Source organism: Ambystoma mexicanum, chromosome 1p, assembly GCF_040938575.1.
Source record: "Ambystoma mexicanum isolate Mex_15411 chromosome 1p, UKY_AmexF1_1, whole genome shotgun sequence".
Taxonomy (NCBI): Eukaryota; Metazoa; Chordata; class Amphibia; order Caudata; family Ambystomatidae; genus Ambystoma; species Ambystoma mexicanum.
In genome coordinates, this window is record NC_090921.1 from 1,358,118,273 (window position 1) to 1,358,137,658 (window position 19,386).

Sequence of the window (19,386 nt, forward strand, 5' to 3'; positions counted from 1 at the left end):
GTGGGGGCCTGCCGGCAGGTGCCCTGCACTTCTGGGGGGTGGGGGTGCAGGGGGTCATGCTTGGTGATCAGTAGTGCAAGGTGACATCTGGCTTGGCTAGGGGGCATGCCCATGGTGGATGGGCTGCCTGCGGGACATGACCAGGGGTGCAGGGTAGTCCCCTGTGGTGTGGGCTGCCTGCAGGGGCCGTGGAGGGTGTAGAGGGAACACTGTTAATTCACGTGTAGGACTCCCCGGCACCCCCGAAATACACATACCCTGCTGAAATCGCGTGTGAGACTTCCCCGAACCCCAGGAATACACATACACCACTCGCACAGGGCCTATCGCGTGTGTAACTCCACGCGTACCCCAGAAATACACGTACCTCACTTGCACAGGCCCTTTTGCGTGTGAAACTTCCCACGCACCCCAGACAGACACATACCCAGATCCAATCACGTCTGAAACTCCACGTGAACCCCAGTTATACACGTACCCCACTCACCCAAGGCCTATCACGTGTGAAACTTCCTGCGCACCCCCGAAATACACGCACACGCTATTTTTCACACAGCGGGTGTCCGTGTTTGTCGCGTACCCTTTTGCACGTCATTTGTCCTAGAGGGACACAGTATGGGACATTCATCATAGCTGTATGTACGTGATTTTTGTTAGCGCACATTTTTTTCATTCGCAGGGACGCTACCGCCTGCCTTCGTGTGGCGGACGTGTTTAGACCTGTGCGCGTCTTTGCCCGTGCGCTGGTTTGCCCTATTCGATTCCATGAATATGTGTTGTAGGCGAGCTTGTGGGCATTCCGCGCACTTGCCTCCTGTACTTCCCCCGTGATGCCCACATTTTCACGAGTTGTTCCCCATTCCACGTGTCATGCCCCCTGTTCCTCCTACTTTTGTTGTGTGCGCCGCGCTATGTGCGATTTCGCTGTGCGCTTAGCGCACGCTGTTTGGAGACGTGTGCGCCAGCGTGCGCCACGCAGAATTTTGGCGCACATCCTGGAATTTCCTCGCGCACAGACTTCCATGAATCTCTGTGCGTGGGTTTCGCTGTGATTTTCGCACTTGCACTGCGATTCGCACGGTTTCGCACATAACGCGGGTATTTTCAGCGCACATTAATTCCATTAATCGATGCCTAACTGTATACAATGTGCAGGGATGTCATTCTCAAAAGAATAGTGTTCAAAAGAAAGTTCAGAGCTTCTGCCAGCTCTTGGCTTAGAATCAGCTTCCTCCTCCCCAAGTTCAAAATAGTTCTCTGAGTATTGGGATTCCCTTCCCCAAGAGTTCAAACCTTCTTGCTTCCAAAATAACACAGTTCCTTGCAACACCTCCTAAGTCTGGGTTTAATTTCCCCAAGAGTTCAAACTTCCAGCTTTCAAACTCAACACAGTTCCATGGGACAACTCCCAAATCAGCACCCCCACCCCCCCAGGAGTTCAAAACCTTTAACTTTCAAAATTGACACAATCGCCAGGGACCCTTCCCAGTCCAGGACTTCTTTTGTCAGAAGCTCAGAAAGTTCCCAGCTTTCAAGGATGATACAATTTTATTTCTTGTCTTCAGTTTCTTTGACAAAGACATGGCAACCCATAGGCTGGTCTTCAAACATGCTTTCATTGGCTTTTCATTATCAACACAGTTCTGTTTTTTAATTTCAGTTTCTCAAACCAAAATGTAGCAATACATAGGCTTAACTTCAAATATACTTTAATTAGTTTTTCACATATAAAGCGCATTGAGGCCACACAAGTGGGGAAAGAGCGCTATATAAATAAACAAATAGAATACAATACAATACAATACAATATAGACCACACGGTCAAACCATTAAAGGTCACGAAACGGATAGCCTGTCTTTCTGCTTTCATCAACATTTAGCCACTGGTTCCATCTGACAGTCAGCCTCATGCCGAGTTTGCCGGTCCGGAAATAAGGGTGCTGGTAAAGAGACCGGCAAACTACGCGTTTGCCTACTGGAGCCGCTGTGCCCTGGAGGTCTGGCCCTGCCGGACACAGCGGTCATGGTAGGCAACAATGGTGCCGGTGCTTCCATGTCCCCACTCTCACAGAGTCCTATGGGACTCTATGGGAATGGATATTAACAACATTACCAGCGCCTGACTTCCAGGCCTCTGGACTTGTAATAGCCTGGTAGCACAGGGAAGTCAGGTGCCAGTAATTTTTTACGGGTCGGTGGAAACCCACCTGTAGCACTGGCAGGGTTACCGCCGGACCCGTAATGAGGCCCAGTGATACTTATTTGATTCCTCTGTGTCACTGTCTCCAGACACTCTCCCGTGGCTGTTTTAGCCACCATGCACTTTATTGTTCTTGGTTGTATTTCTCTGGTTCTTGCCACCACAACTTTGGCTCTTGCCATCACAAGTCTCTCTCAGTTTGCTATGCCTGGGCCCCTCTAGACTTTCGGCCATTTTTAAGTTTCCATCTTCATACCTCCTTAGTGCTCTCTTGTATTTGTCTTTACTTGTTTCACACACTGTACCCCTTAACTCTTGTTCGGTATTCACAAGCGCCTTCAATCAGTTGCACCTCATTCGAGTTGCAATAATGTACGTTTCCAGCATTCAACAGTACTTTAACTTACTTTGCCTTTCACTGGGCAGCAGCAAAGGACTTGACTAAACTTTACCGAAGCGCCCTGGTCAGAGTGTATGTTGGCTATACACCCACCGGTCGCACACGGCAGTGTTCTTCCTTCTGGTGTCCTTCTCAGCGGGATTCTTCAGACTTCTGCTGCATACCGGCTCCTCAAAATTCTGCCTCCCTCTCATGGTCTGCACATCACGTACCACCCGCTTTCCTGACTTCTCACAGTGGTAGCTGCAGTCATGGGGAACTCCACTGTTTCTCCCCTCCAGACCCACTTCGGCGGATGGCAGGACTTCTGGACCCTCACACAGCCAACCACTGCTACAGTGTCCTCGTCTCCTGCGCTTCACTGCTCCAGCCTCCTGGGTCTCCAGCTTTAACCACTTCGGTATGACGTAATTTCAATTCCTGCAATTTAAACGTGTACAAAATAACGTGAACATTCATCACATTTTTTGGGGGGTGCGAAAGGGAAGATAAGTGGTTGGGGGTTCGGGTATAGTTAAAAATAGGTACAGGAGTGGGTGGACTGGGGGGTCGGACCCACCAAAAAAAAGAAATGTCGATTAACTTTTTCGTTATTTCATACACGTTTAAATTGCAGGCTTTGAAATGCCTGACGATGAAAGGATATAGAACCCCAGCTTCCTTTCCTCCAGCCCGTTCCCCTTCCTTCTGAACGGCAGGTATTTTTTATATATTTTAAGTGTGTTAAGCATACCCAGAAGTGGTTTGTTGAATTCTCTTGCCTGACTTTGGAGGACTCCATTATACAGAGGTGCCTCATTGTTTCCCCGGTATGCCTCCATAGTTCTCTTCCTCATCTCAGTACCAGAGTGGTGTTTGAAATTGTCTGATATAATGAACAAAGCCTTTTCATCTCTGTTTTCTCTCTAATGTATGTGGGTGTCATTGAAATGAGGATGTGTCCTTCTAGTTGGTCTCTTCCTTGTACTAAGCTGTTGTTTATGGGGAACAGATTGAGAGGAGCATAAGAGAAGGGGTTGGCAATATCCCACAAAGGCTTCAGGGATAGAGAGTTAATTGTAAAAGGGAAAGGGTTGAGACCATGTCTCACCTAAGGACGTCCTATTCCCATTCCCCAAGTTCCCTCCATCCAGGTGATCCTCCCCCGCATATCCACCCCTAGGGTCAGGATCCAAAAGCGATGGCGTTTCCCTGGCCACCTGAGAGGAAGGGTTTGGGGAAAAAGAGGTGAGGACACCCCCATGTTCCTCACAATGGGTAGTGGCTAAACATACAAGTTACCTTTGGCATCTAGGATCTTTTTCTAGTGGTGTTCAAGGTGGAGGATGTAAAAAAAACATACTATGCATGGTCTAGGGGTATATTTACCTCATGGTTAGACCATACTTTGTGCTCTCGTCTCTAGTCTACCATTGCTCTGCATTAGCTATTCCTGAATTGTATTCTAGTGATCATCAACCCCTATCCATTGAGCTGACTGTTGCACTAAAATAAAATTGACTCTCGACCCTGGTTTCGCTTTCTAGAAATATGCAAAAAAGGGTTACAGGTGAGATGGAATACCTCCCTTCTTTTTAGATTCACTCAACAAATAACACTTGTGTACAGGCACATTATAAATGCCACTTCATATCATTTATCATATCATATCAAATAAGGTAGGTTGCAGGAAGATCAAGCAGCCACAATTTCTTCTCATGGAGGAATATTAATCTTACTGTGGCTGAGTGTCTGGCTGGAGTGACATTGAGGGGTCTGATATTGCATCAGAATAATCATGTACATGAGTATCATTCTAGAGTGGCAAACATCTCCCACTTCATGACCTTCAATACTGTAATCTATCAGAGAAAAAGGACATATCTGAAAAATAGAAAATCAAGCAGTGATATAGAAATGATGTCAAAACTATCAAATTCCAATTGTGTGTAAAAGATGGCAAATTGGCAGTCAAGCATCTAGTAAAACAAGATGTAACGCAATTTTGGAAACTAACTACTAAAACTGTTGAGAAGGAGGTGGTGGAGGAAGTATCCATAATAAGTGAGGATGCATGGATAACATATTATGCTACTACTTTCAAAGATCTAAGCATGGTTGGGATACCTCATCTACCTAGTGCTATATCACAGGCTATCTCCCGAACAGCGTTTGACCCAGAAGACATTGAACTTCTTATAAAGAAAAGTGTTTGAGCCTCTACATGCTACAATTGACGACAAGAGTATTCCAACATTAAATACATTTGGGATGAATATGAAATTCATACTTGAGACATTAAGCCTGAATGAAATTCATTTAATTAAAACTCCTAAAATGATGAATAATTAGTTTAGTCTAGATTGGTGCTTGACGATTGATTAACTGGATGCCTATTCATTGTATAACGAGTATGGTTGCTTTCTAAGAAAAATAATGTTCCTGGTAAAATATATATCTCTATTCCCATGCTATAAAGCAAGATCAGTGTATATGAGATTTAGATTTAATTTGCTCCCGACTTTAGAAATCATGGGGCCTTGATGACCGTTAATCGAACAGAACGGAATATGCAGATAATGTAAGAATACAAAATTTGACGAAACTATAAAACATCTGATTCTGTACTTTGAATTGATTGTTCATTTAAAGTATTAACATTTTCAATATCTTTGATTCCTTAAGGACCTTGGAGGGTAAACACGCTCTTTTATTTATTTATTTATTTATTTATTTATTTATTTATTTGTACTGCGTAGTTGTCCAAGGCATCAGGGCGCACGCAAACACAAAGGACAACCGAGAGGTACAGGACATTAGAGCTCTGTGGGCTGACCTAATGAGGGGCGGTACCATAACAAAAGTTCCTCATCTTTACTGGATGATCGTAGATGTGTTTGGGAGTTTTAATGTACCAATATAAATGGCCACTTTTTAGAGGAATTGATACTGGTCGAAAGGGAACTATTTTAATAGTCTTGTTTTATATAATTGGTCTTAATTTGTATCTGCACTCCGTTTTTTCTTTTTTCTTTTTTTCTTTATTTCCTATTGGTGCTTGTTTATGTGGTTATTGTAATTTGATATGTATTTTTAGCATGCTTATGTAGTGAAAATGTTTATTTTAAAACCAAAACAGTAATACAAAAAATAAAAAGAAATATGCAAGCTAGGCCAGCCAGTTTCCCTTGACCATTGGCACTCAGACTCAGTGGTTCAGGTATCAAGCATCTACTGTATCCACCTTCACTGGATTGAAGGCCAGCTTTTTTATTTCCTGGAAAATTGCAACAGCTGAGTGCATCATAAAATATTTGAAAGAAACATTAAGAATAGAAATAACTCAACTGATTATGGTGAGATTGTGTTTGACATGAACTTTTGAAGGTGTGGCCCATAAACAGACCAGAAGACAACAGGAGATAAATAAAATCAAAATGAAATGAATAGATGATATCTATTCTCAGAACAAAAACATTGATGGGAAGGATGAAACGCAATGTTCCAGGATTCCAACTTAGGCTTCTAACTTTTGGTCCACCAATGATCTGCCAATGATGCACACCTGAATGCATATCTGTCTGAGAAAAATACAATGGGTGTATTGTGGACAGGGCCTAAATGTTTGGGCTGCCATCTTGGAATCAGGCAGTCTTGTCACACTGGCCTCCCGATTCCACAATAGCCTTTTCCCTTCCCAAGAGTGTGTCTCCTGCCTCCTGAATGCCATTCTAGGCATCTTCAAGCCTGAGGTAAGTGGGGCCCAAGGTTCATTATGAGGTCTGCAATCATTTGTCCATCCATTCTCTTTTCAAACAGTCTGAGACCATGATCTGTGGGCGCATGTATGCAGGGTATGCCTGGAGAAAAACCTGTCTTGTTATCTCTCTATGGGGATTGTTGGCATGGGCAAATAGTCTGAAAATGAGGACGAGGACCTGTGGAATGCTCCATACGCCACCTCTTGGATTTACTTAATTGAATATATAATGTTTCCCAGCTCCCAGGGTACATCCTCAATGCTATTCCACATGCTCAGTCCATCTCTAACCCTGTTTCTTGACCCCTTCGATCGGGATGTATCCCGTAACCCTTGCCTTGAGCTAACGGCACCCACTAATTGTTCTCTCTTGTTGCAACCACCTCCCTAGCCCTTCATGTTCTCTTTGAGCCCCAAACCACCTTCTGATATATTCTTCCAACCTTCTCCTGCTGTATCTCTCTACTTCCTTATATCTCATTCCTGTATCCCCGTGATGGTTTTTTCAACCACCTCCTGATGTTTCCCTCCTACCACATCATGATACCGCTTACCAAACACCCCCTAACATTTCCCTCCAACCACCTCTTGATATTTCCCTCCTAAAATCTTCTGTCTCCTCTCCCCCCTTACATACATCGTCCTCCACTTTCTCCTGTCTCTCACTCACATTTTTCCATAGCCTTCTTCCTCAATCACAAACCTGCTCTAAACTCCTGTCACAAACATCTCCAGATGCCCACAACTCTCCTTCCTGGTAAGTTACTTTTATATGTGGGTGGGTCCTCCCCAGGGGCGCTCTGGGCTTTAGGGTCTACATGTGTATATTCTTAGTGTTTTGGGTGTGTGATTGGTTAGAGTGTAATTGCTTTCCCTTAGCATATGTAGCATGTGCTTCATCTTGTGATCTTGGTGGCAATGGGACCGCAGCTTTAAGAAGCTGGTCCGGCATCTAGGATTTTCTGTTGATGCTGGTTGGTGCATGTGCCTGCAGGTTCAAGCAGAGACACATCTACAGCAGGAGCCGCAGTAAGTGGTTTCATTTTTTCCATGTTCTGTTGTTAGCTTTTGATGAGGTTGGGGGTCTACGTCTCATTTAATCTGTGCTGGAGAGAGTAATCTACGTTAAAACAATGAAACTTTAACAGTGAGGTAGAAATCCTCATACTTTAACCAACACATTTAACCTAATTTAATGCGGGGGAGACCCCCAAAAACCCCTACACATGAACCAACTTTAATGAATACGCCAACCCAATACCCAGCTATTTTTTCATTTAAATCTGTTGTTTTTAATTCGTGTGTTATATCTGTTGTAGTATTATGTTGACAGCGTGTCTACAATGCTACAGTGCATTCCTGGTGTACGGGTGTGTCACTGGGAAGACTCATCCAAACAAAGGCAAGATACTACAGTTGAATAGGTTTGGTAATAAACAATTTTGCTTATTGGTCAGGTTGGGTGCAGATTGGCAGGCCACACACTTCTTTTGTACTGTAAGGAAGGCATGGTATAAAAGCAAGACAGATACAAGTGATCAGAGTTCAAGGGTGTTTATTAAACTGTACAAATGGGTGACATAAACACCTAATATAAACCTAAATCTAAGATGGGAGCAAGCTACAACCATCAAATAATAATAATACAGTCCTAGTGGAGTCTAGTTAAATAAAAAGGGCCTATACTAAGAAAAACCTATTGCTAATCCTTACCGCTATGCCACAAAATAGTGTGGGATAATGTTCACAAAGGAAGAAAGAAGTGTTCTCAAAATGATAAGTCGAGATGTTATGGCCGGGGTCTCCCTTCCCCATGTTTGAAGCACGGGAAAAGGCGGGACTCTCAAGCAAAGAACAATCCTGGGCTTCTGCGGCCTGAATTTACAGTTCCTCTTTCCAATATCAGGGACTTCTGTGCCCAAGTGGCTTTTATGCAAAGGCTCTGGCTTCAAAGGGTCTGATGTATCATAAACAACAAACAAAAGTTCCTTCTACTGATCTTCACGTCAGGCGATAACTCTTCACACTTGGATCCCCCTTAGCCGGGCTGTGATCATTCCCCACAATATCAGCCTCCCTCAATCAGGCTCAGACCAAGAACTCATTGTGGACATCCCTCAGTCGGGTTCACGTTTGTCACCACAATGCAGTTCACTTAGCTTTTCAATTCTAAATGTGTCAAAGATTTTCGACTGTGCAAGGGGTTTTGACTTGACCCTTGTATGACCACTTTGACATTTTCCACTAGCATCCACTAGGGCCTCTTGGTTTCCCTCCACAACCCCCTACTCAACCACCCACATTAATGAAAACCCCAACCCCCCATCCATTTTCTCATTTAAAATTGTTTTTTATTAATTTGTGTGTTATATCTATTGTAGTATTTCCACTTAAAACCCTGCCTATTATGTTGGCAGAGGGCCTACAATGCTACAGTGCATTCCTGGTGTACGTGTATGTCACTGGGGAGCCTCATCCAAACAAAGGCAGGATGCTACGGTTGAATAGGTTTGGTAATAAACAATTTTGCTCATTGGTCAGGTTGGGTGCAGTTTGGCAGGCCAAACACATAATATGTACTGTAAGGAAGCCATGGTTTCAAAGCAAGATAGAAACAATTGATCACAGTTCAAGGGTGTTTATTAAACTATCAAAATGGGTGAGATAAACACCTAATCTGAACCTAAATCTAAGATGGGAGCAAGATGCTGAGTTTCTTAACTCAACATATCCTCCTTGCTCAGGACCGGGGTATTCGTTAGTCTTTCGAATGAGTGCCCACGCGGCGCCGGTCCACTCTAACCCTAATACCACGCTTGTTAACAAAAGACCTTTGTCTATTATCCTCTTTTCTTTTACGCAAATATTGGCACTGCAACTGTGAGCTTAACATAGTCCGATCCACAATCAGTTTCCTCTGACTCACCGGCTGTGCTGAACTCATTGGCTTTTCTTCCGTTGGAGTCAAGGACGGTACCACGGCAGCACGCTCTTTTCCCCGCCCTGGCTATCAGTGCTACTGTTGACATTTACCACACCAATCGCCAGCTGCAATTCCCTGTCTTACTGTTCTTTTATCAAAGGCTTTGCAGTCCTGGGTTCAAAAGGGCAATTCCCTCCTTGTCCTACTTTCAGTTTCCACTGCCTTTCTCATCCATTTCAACTGCCGTCCCAGAATAGCTGCTTTCTCGTGTGTTCAGCCTTGGTCAAAGGGTGCTCTCGTGCTCTGCCTTTTATCCCTGTGGGGAATGGAAAGGGCCGTCAGGTGTGTGTAGTTATCAGCAATTGCCTGACTCTGCCTGACCCTTGTGTTGGGACATGTCAGGTAAACAGCTCTGGTGTTAGTTTGTTGTCTTTCGCAGTGTGAGAAAGTGTTTGTGTAGGACAGGGGGGTATAGTTTCTAAATATCCTACGGGGAAGGATGGGGAAAAGGTGTCAAAGGAAGGGGGTACCACGTCTCACCCTACAGTTTCCCACTTCCACTCCCCGAAGAGCCCCCATCCAGGTGATCCCCCGCACTGGTCCAGCCCCAGGAACTGGATGCAATAGCGATGGCTGTGTCCTGGCCACCTGGATGATAGATCCCCGGGGACTAGCGGGTGGGACACCTTCAGGTTTCAAATATACCCTTCCTCCATGTGATGTAGCCGCATCTGTTTTGCAGGGGAATCGAGAATTCCCCTGGTCTTTTCCTTTACAGTGTTCCATGGTGAAATAGTAGGGTTGCAGGTCTAGAAACCGTTGCATGACATGAGGTTTGGAGTCTTTGCATTGGCTAATCCAAACTAGAGGAGAATGGTCTGTGACTAATGTGAATTTCCTTCCTAATTTCACTTCACCCGATGGAGCCATGCTATCTATGCTCCTGCAGCCCTCATCCTGCCTGATCTGCCTTCCTCATGGCAGGGCTGCATTGGGGTAAGCCTGACCATGATTGTGGGCACAACGCACAACGGTGCGCATCTCTAACTTTTTGTGTTCTAAATTTGCTGATTACGATTCTATGCCTGTCCTTTCCTGTGGCATGAATCGTGTACTCTGTGTGCCATCCATTTGTTTGGGTTTTCCCATCCTCAGCAGTATTTGTACAATATGCTCAATGACTTCTCAGGCCCTCCAATATGGCCACCCTACGCTTCGTTGTTGTTTTGGATCCACCTGCCTTGGACTTGTCCCGATTCCCCCTCCCATTGGTTGCTTTGGTCCTTGTAAACCAATGGGAGCAACCGGGAGGCGGGAGCTGGCCCATACTCCTAAGGCCCACAACGAGGCACCTCAATCTTCGATTCTGCTTCTCTTCACTTCACCCGATGGAGCCTTGCTATCTACGCTCCTGCAGCCCTCATCCTGCCTGATCTGCCTTCCTCTTGGCAGCGCTGCATTGGGATAAGCCTGACCATGATTGTGGGCACAACGCATGGCAGTGCGCGTCTCTAACTTTTTGTGTTCTAAATTTGCTGATTATGATTCTATGCCTGTGGTTTCATGTGGCATGAATTGTGCGCTGTGTTCTACCAATTTGTTTGGGTTTTCCCATCCTCAACGTATTTTGCACAATATGCTCATTGACTTCTCAGGCCCTCCAATATGGCCACCCGACACTTCGTTGTTGTTTTGGATCCACCTGCTTTGGGCCAGTCCCGGCTCCCCCTCCCATTGGTTGACTTGGCCCTTGTTAACCAATGGGAGCAACCAGGAGTCGGGAGCTCGCCCTTAATCCGAAGGCCCACAGCAAAGGCCCCTGTCTGCTCCCTGTCCACTAACGTAATGCTGCCCACCCCATCTTGTCCCTCATGATGATCCGTTGTGTCCCCCACCCCCGCTCATCCCTTGTGATGACCCGTTGTGTCACCACCCCCCTCTTGTCCCTCGTGATGACCTGTTGTGTCCCTCACCACCCTCTTGTCCCTTGTGATGACCCGTTGTGCCCCCCACACCCATCTTGTCCCTTGTGAAGACCTGTTGTGTCCCCCACACCCCTCATATCCCTCGTGATGACCTGTAGTGCCCTTCAGCCCCACTCTTGTCCCTTGTGATGACCCATTGTGTCCGCCACTCCTCTTGTCCCTCATGATGACCTGTTGTGCCCCCACACACCATCTTGTCCCTCGTGATGACCTGTTGTGTCCCCCACCCACCTCTTGTCCCTCATGATGTGCCATTGTGACCCCCCCACCCCCCTCTTGTCCCGTGTGATGACCTGTTGTGCCCCCCACCCCCCTTTTGTCCCTCATTGTGCCCCCCGCCCCATCTGTCCCTTGTGGTGTGCCGTTGAGGCCCCATCCCCCTCTTGTCCCCTGTGATGACCTGTTGTGCCCCCCACCCCTCTCCTATCCCCCGTGATGAGCTGTTGTGCCCCCCACCCCCCTCTTGTCCCTTGTGTTGTGCCGTTGTACCCCCCACCCCCCCTCCTGTCCCTCATGATGTGCCATTGTGCCCCCCACCCGCCTCTTGTCCCTCGTGATGTGCTGTTGTGCCCCCCAACCCCCTCTTGTCCCTCGTGATGTGCCGTTGTGCCCCCCACCCCCCTCTTGTCCACCATGATGAGCTTTTGTGCCCCCCACCCCCCTCTTGTCCACCATGATGAGCTTTTGTGCCCCCCACCCACCCTCTTGTCCCTCGTGATGTGTCGCTGTGCCCCCCACCCCCCTCTTGTCCTCGTGATGATCCGTTTTGCCCGCCACCCCCTCTTGTCCCCGATGGTGAGCCGTTGTGCCCCCACCGCCCCTTTTGTCCCCCATGATGAGCTGTTGTGCCCCTCACACCTCACTTGTTCCCTGTGTTGACCCGTTGTGCCCCCACACCCTTTCTTGTCCCTGTGATGAGTTGTTGTGCCCCTGCACCCCCCTCTTGTCTCCCGTGATGAGCCGTTGTGCCCCCCACGCCCTCTTGTACCCAGTGATGAGCCGTTGTGCCCCCACACACCCTTTTGTCCCCGTGATATGCCGTTGTGCCGCCTACCCCCCTCGTGTCCCCTGTGATGTGCTGTTGTGCCCACCACATCCCTCTTGTCAGCCGTGATTTTGTTGTTTCCCCTTCTCGCATACAGGTGTTGCCTGTTTTGCTTGAGTCTTCTACCCTGCTTCCCCTCCCCCTTCAGCCCTCTCCCCCCCTACATCTTACCTCTGCAGGAGCCTGTCCTGATATATTCTGGTTGCACCATCACCGTCTTGTGGCCAATGCTTGGATTTGACTTATATGGACTTCATTGACTCATGGTGCGTCACCCTTTCTCAACTCTCATGCTGGACCTCCCCTGCATCCTGTATTGATGGTGGCCCTGAATCATGCTTTTACCATCTTCATCTGGAATCCTAGCTTGCATTTGCTGTATTCTCACAACATTATGTGTTACTATTGACTTCTACAATTGTATTCGCTCTCCCCTTTGGCTTCTCCACTCTTTATCACTGCTTACTCTCTGTTCTATCCTTCTCACCCTTTTCCCCTTTCCTATCTCCTTCCCCTTACTTTCCTCTATACACTTACTCTAGCAGAATTGTCTTTGGACCTAGTATGATAGCAACCTTGTTTGTCACCTCCCCCTCCCCTTACATGTTCCCCCAGCACTATCTGAAATGTTGTCAGGCCTAGTACGATAGTCGCTTGTTTTGCTCCTCCCCTCCCTCTCTGCACCCCTCTCCCTCACCTTTTGTTAATCTCCGGCTCTACATGAAATGTCATCAGGCCTAGTATGGTAGTCACCTGTCTGTTTCCATCTCCTTCCCACTCTCCCCCTTCCTTCCTTCCCTATGTCTTAGCTCTTGCACTATCTGCAATGTCACCAAGCCAAGTACAATAGTTAATTTCACATTCTTATTGTTCATGGATGTGTAAGAATGTCAATGTATTTTCCCTTGTTCCCTCCCTTGCTTTGAAGCACTTTGAAACACATTGTGTATAGGCGCTATATACATAAACTATCATATTATATCATAAGAGGTATCATCCAAGGTTGATTATGGCCCACTTGATGGCCACGGCCTCTAATTCCAGCACTGAGTAATTTATGTCACGTGGGAAAAGCTTGCGACTTGTAAACAAGATGGGATGTTCTAACCCATTGCAAAATTGAGATAGGAATGCTCCTAGCCCTGTAAGGGAGGTGTCTGTTTGCAATATGAAATCTTTAGAAAAATCTACTACCTTTAGGATCGGGTTCTGGCACAGGGTTTGTTTCAAGGTATTATAGCATATATCATCCTTGTTAGTCCAATTAAGTTTCTGGGGTTCAGCGTTCTAAACTTTATCTGTCAGCCTAGCTGTTTTGTCTGAAAAGTTTCAGATAAACCTACGGTAATATCCTATTAACCCTAGAAAGGCTCTAAGATTACTTTTGGTTTTGGGTGTTGGTGTATCTAAGACAGCTTTCACTTTCTCATGTTGAGGATGTACGTTCCAATTTCCTACAAAGAAGCCAAGGTATTTTACGGCTGATTGGGCCAGTCTGCATTTATATGGATTAGCAGCCAGCCGGCCTCTCTGAGGACTTTCATAATAGTATACAAATGGAAGAGTTGGTCCTCCCAGGTCATCCATGAGGCGATGGAAAGTGGCTGTGTAAGCCGAAAGGGAGGACTTTGAATTGAAATAGTCCTAGGGGCCTTGAAAACGCTGTCTTTTCCTTATCTGGCCCTTATACTGGGAATTGCTAGTACCCTTTTGTTAAGTCTAGGGTGGATAGAAAGGTGACAGATCTAAGTTCATCAATTAGGTCATTGATGCATGGCATGGGATAGGCATCGAAGTCGGAGATTGCACTGACTTGATGGAAATCTAGGCAAAACATCCAGGAGTGGTCAGGTTTAGTGAGTAATACGATAGGGGAGGACCCTGGGCTCGAAGAAGGCTCAATAATACTGGCTTTCAACATTTTGTTTACTTCCTCCATCATTATCTGTTTATAGGCTTCCGGGAGTCTATACGGCTTCAAATGAACCACTTTTCCCTTGCGTGTTCTAATATAGTGGTAGGTGCCTTTTATTCTTCCTGTTTTTTTCTGAAAATACATTGGGAAATGAGCTAACTACATCTTTTAGATCTTCTTGTTGTTGATTGGATAGCTATGGAGGAATTAATACAAAGCTGTCTGTTTCTTCTGAAACCAAACAGGATAGTACTTTGGCATGGGTGGCTGATGGGTTCTCTTTCTACTCCTTTAGTAGATTTACGTGATATAAATTGACTTTTTGTTTCCTTTTCAGTTGGGCTACTGTCATGATCCCTGTCCCTAGCCCCCTTAGGCAAAACACTGGAGCCAGGCCACGACCCCCCACATGGACCTTGAGGGCCTCCCCATCTCCTGAGAGACTCACTTGGAGCCAGACCTGGCACCTGTGGCACCAGGCTCATACATGATTCAGAAGACCGATTTGGAACTGTACTTGCCATTGCACTTGGGGCAATATGGATGCCCCCACAAAACTCAGTTCTATGAACTGAGTTATGCGGTCTAGCTTTTTGGCTGTGGTCCGACCTAGGGATGCCTGGGATACCTGGAGGCTATATAAACCATGCCCGGACAGAGAAACACGCTTTGCGTTACTCTGCGCCTGCAGCGTGACACTCACCGTGTTCGGATCGGTCTCCTGTAGTAGGCCTTCGCCTTTCCTCCGCATCCCGCGCACCTGCAAGAACAGCATTAATATCATACTTACCAAGGAGAATCCTGCTTCCATCCAACGTTCCTCTGGTCCTGTGGACAGCATTTCGGCGGCGGCGTCATCTTCATCCCGGAACGCCGCATCCTGAGATGAAAAGGAACGAGAGAAAAGACATTAGTAAGCATTCTCGTTTCCCAATTCCCTAAAACAACAACAAGAGTCAAACGCTTACCTGAACTCGAGTCGCTCTTGGTAACTTCAGGTCCGGAGCATGCCATCGACCTACAAAAGTAAAAGACAACACAGGTTAGCACATAAAGGACAATAAGGCGCCGCACATTGCGCTTTATTCACTGCATCTTATTCTCTCAACCGGCAGCCGTACTGGGACATTGCAGCGGTCTGCAAGGGACAAAGAGAGACATAGGTCAGTATAAGAATAAGCGAACAGCGCTGCTCATCGCGCTTTCACTCACCGTTCAGCGCTCGGCTTCATTAAGCAGCACGACACCATTCCGACCCCCTTCCAACACCTAAGGGAGAAAGGGGAGACATAATTAAGTGCGCAAGAGACAAGAAAAGGACAGTTCCCCAAGAACCAACAAACCCACCTTATCGAGCTGGAGTTAAAACAAGCCCAGACTCATTGGGGCCGCACCAGTGGAGCAACTAGGTCGCGCAACACCCACGTCAACTGGCATACCCCTGCACCGAAGAACAGGACGGAGAGCACACTACAAGGTGAGGAGAGGACATAGGGGAAGGATTGGTCCTCAAAGGAAGTGGGGGGGTCAAACGACTTGAGACTATAAAGCTAAAATCTAGAAATCCTGTATTTCAGACCTAGTCTCCAGTTGAACGGATTCCAGGGAAGGGTTCAAGATCGTGGTTGGTCTGAGCAGGCTGAATGGCGTCCCCGTGGATATCAGGTGAGCGTTACAGCTACTTTATGTAGTTTCCTATTTGTTCTAAAATTTCGTAGGGCCCATGCCACTTAGAGACACGCTTGTTTTCTGAGGTGAGTGAGAGGACCAGTACTTTCTGTCCTATGGAATATGATCTTAGGCTCACTTTCTTGTCATAAGTGTATTTTTGTAGTCTCTGGGCCTTTTCCATATGAGTACAGAGTAGATCTCGAACAAGTCTCATATGCTCTTGCATTCTAGTAGCGGTTTGCGAGATGGGAATGGGTGCCTCCTTGCGTTCTTCCCAGGTTTCCTAGAGCATGTCAAGGACTTATCTGAGCTATCAGTTCAAAAGGAGAGAATCCCGTCGAGGCCTGAGGGTTTTTCCTTACTGGAAATAGTACCCAAGGGATCATTCGGTCCCAGTCTTTGCCATCCTTATCTACCAGTTTTTGTAGGATACATTTCAGAGTTTTATTGAATCTTCTTCCAAGCCATCGGTTTGAGGATGGTACACTGAAGATTCCTAAGGTGGTAATATGGAGTAGCTCTTTGACTCCTGCAATATGCCTACTCATAAAATTCGAACCTTAATTGGTTAGTATTTCCTTGGGGAAAACAACCCTGGAGAAATAGAGTAGGAGGTGTTTAAGGATTTGCTGTGTGGTATTATTTTGCATTGGGAACGCTTCGGGGTAGCTGGTTGCATAGTCAACAATCACAAGGACATATTTGTTGCCTAATCTGGATGTTTCTAGAGGGCCGATGATGACCATCCCGATTCTTGAAAAAAAGATTTCTATGATAGGTAAAGGATTCAGAGGGGCAGGTAATAGGATGTGGGTGCTGGTTTTCTAGCAGATCTTGCACGTCTGGATAAAGGTCTTTATATCAGCATGAATACCTTGCCAGTAACATTTCCCACTGATTTGTGCCTGGGTTTTAGATTGTCCTAGGTGCTCCCCGATAAGATAGGAATGTGCAATTTCCAGTACAACCTTTCGGTAGGGCCTTGGGGATTACTAACTGCATCTTTATTAGGCCTTCTGTAGATGTTTTTCTTCTATATAGCAACCCCTGCTTTAAGAAGACAAACAAGCTTCCCTTCTTCATACCTTCTCCTTTAGGCATAGCTTGTAGAAAAGCTTCAGCAAGAGCCGGATCATTTAGCTGGGCAAAGGCTAGGTGGGGTTGATAGATCGTAGACTCTTCTCCATTCCTTTCTTCGATGTTAACAGCTTTATCAGCTTCCCCACACCCTAGTGTACCTCTTTCTGTTTCGTCTGGTTAACTTTACTTAAACTGAGGAAATAGAGGTTTTTCCAGAATTCCTTGAGCCATTTGATCCCCACCATGTACTTCAAATGGGATTTCACTATGATTCTGTAAACCTTTATGTCTCCCCCCGGGAGTCTGGATCGATGATGCCTGCTAAAATGTCTACACCGGTCTTCCAAGCTAGGCCAGATTTTGGGGCCAACCTTAAGTAACACCCTGGATGGGGTATCAAAACCAAATCATTAGGAATCATTCCTCATTTCCCAGGGGAAATAACAGCTTCCCTAATACTACAGATATCGAAACCTATCAACACTTTAGTGGCAACAGAGGGGCTAGAAGCTCTATGACTAGGTTTTTGAAATGGTAGGGTTCTCCAATTTGTTTCAATTGAGTCACATCACACTGCTGACACCATATGTAAGGAAGGCATATCAAAGCAAGACAGACACAAGTGATCAAACTTCAAGGGTGTTTATTAAACTGTCAAAATGGGTGAGATAAATGCCTAATCTAAACCTAAATCTAAGATGGGAACAAGCTATGACCATCTAATTATAATAATACAGTCCTAGTGGAGTCTAGTCAAATAAAAAGGGTCTATACTAAGAAAAACCTATTTCCAATCCTTACCGCTATGCTACAAAATAGTGTGGGATAATGTTCACAAAGAAAGAAAGAAGTGCTCTCAAAATGATAAGTCAGGGTGTTATGGCTGGGGTCTCCCACGGTTGAAGCACGGTACAAGATGGGACTCTCGTGCACAGCACACTTCTGGGCTTCTCCATCCAGAGTTTACAGTTTCTTTTCCAATATCAGGGCCTTCTGCACCTAAGTCTCTTTTATGCAAAGTCTCTTGCTTCAAATGGCCTGATGTATCACAAACAACAAACAAAAGTTCCTTCTACACATCTTCACGTCAGGTGATTACTCTTTGCCCTTGGATCCCCCTCAGTCGGGCTCCGATGTTTCTCCACAACTTCAGCCACCCTGAATCGGGCTCAGACCAACAACTCACTGTGGACATTCCTCAGTCGGGTTCACGTTTGTCACCACAATGCAGTTCACTTTTCTTTTCAATTCTCAACATGTCAAAGACTTTCGACAGTTCAAGGAGTTTTGACTTGACCCTTCTGTAACCACTTTGACATCTCTCGCTGGCCTCCCCTAGGGCCTCTTGGTTCTTGTAGTTTTCTCAACTCAACATATCCTCCTTGTTCAGGAGTGGGGTATTTGTTAGAGTCTTTCGAATGTGCGCCCATGTGGCGCCGGACCACTGTAACCCTAATACCTCGCTGATCATAAAGACCTTTGTCTATTACCTCCTTCTTATTTACGCAAATGTTGCCACTGCAACTTTGAGCTTAACACATTCCGGTCCACTATCAGTTTCCTCCGACCCTGTGCTGAACTCGTTGGCTTTTCCTCCCCTGAGGTCAAGGACAGTACCATAGTCGGGGCGGGGAAAAGAGCTTGCAGCATGCGGGAGGGCCCAATGTACCGTTGACATCTGCCACACCAATCGCCAGGTGCAATTCCCGGTCTTACTGTTCTTTTATTGAAGGCTTTGCGGCTCTGGGATGAAAAGTGAAAGAGCAATTCCCTCCTTGTCGTCCTTTTGGTTTCCACCGCCTTTCTCCTCCGTTTGAATTGCCGTCCCGGAATAGCTGCTTCCTTATACGTTATAGCCTTGCTCAAAGTGTGCTCTCGTGCTCTGCCTTTTATCCCTGCAGGGAAGGCAAAAGGCTGTCAGGTGTGTGTAGTTATCAGCAATTACCTGACTCTGCCTCACCCTTTTGTTGGGACATGTGAAGTAAACAGCTCTGGTGTTGGTCCGTTGTCTTTAACAATGTGAGAAAGTGTTTGTGTAGAAAAAGGGGGAGTCAAGTTTCTAAATATCCTACAGGGTAGGATGGGGAAAAGGTATCATAAAGAAAGGGGTTGACCCTTGTGTTGGGACATGTCAAGTAAACTGCTCTGGTGTTGGTCCGTTGTATTTCACAGTGTGAGAAAGTGTTTGTGTAGAAAAAGGGGGGTCAAGTTTTTAAATATCCTACAGGGTAGGATGGGGAAAAGGTGTCATAAAGAAAGGGGTACTGCGTCTCACCCTTCGGTGTCCCACTTCCATTCCCAGAAGACCCACATCCAGGTGATCCTCCCGCACTGGTCCACCCAGGGACTGTATACAATAGCGATGGCTGTGTCCTGGCCACCTGGATGATATATCCCCGGGGTCTAGCGGGTGAGACACCTTCAGGTT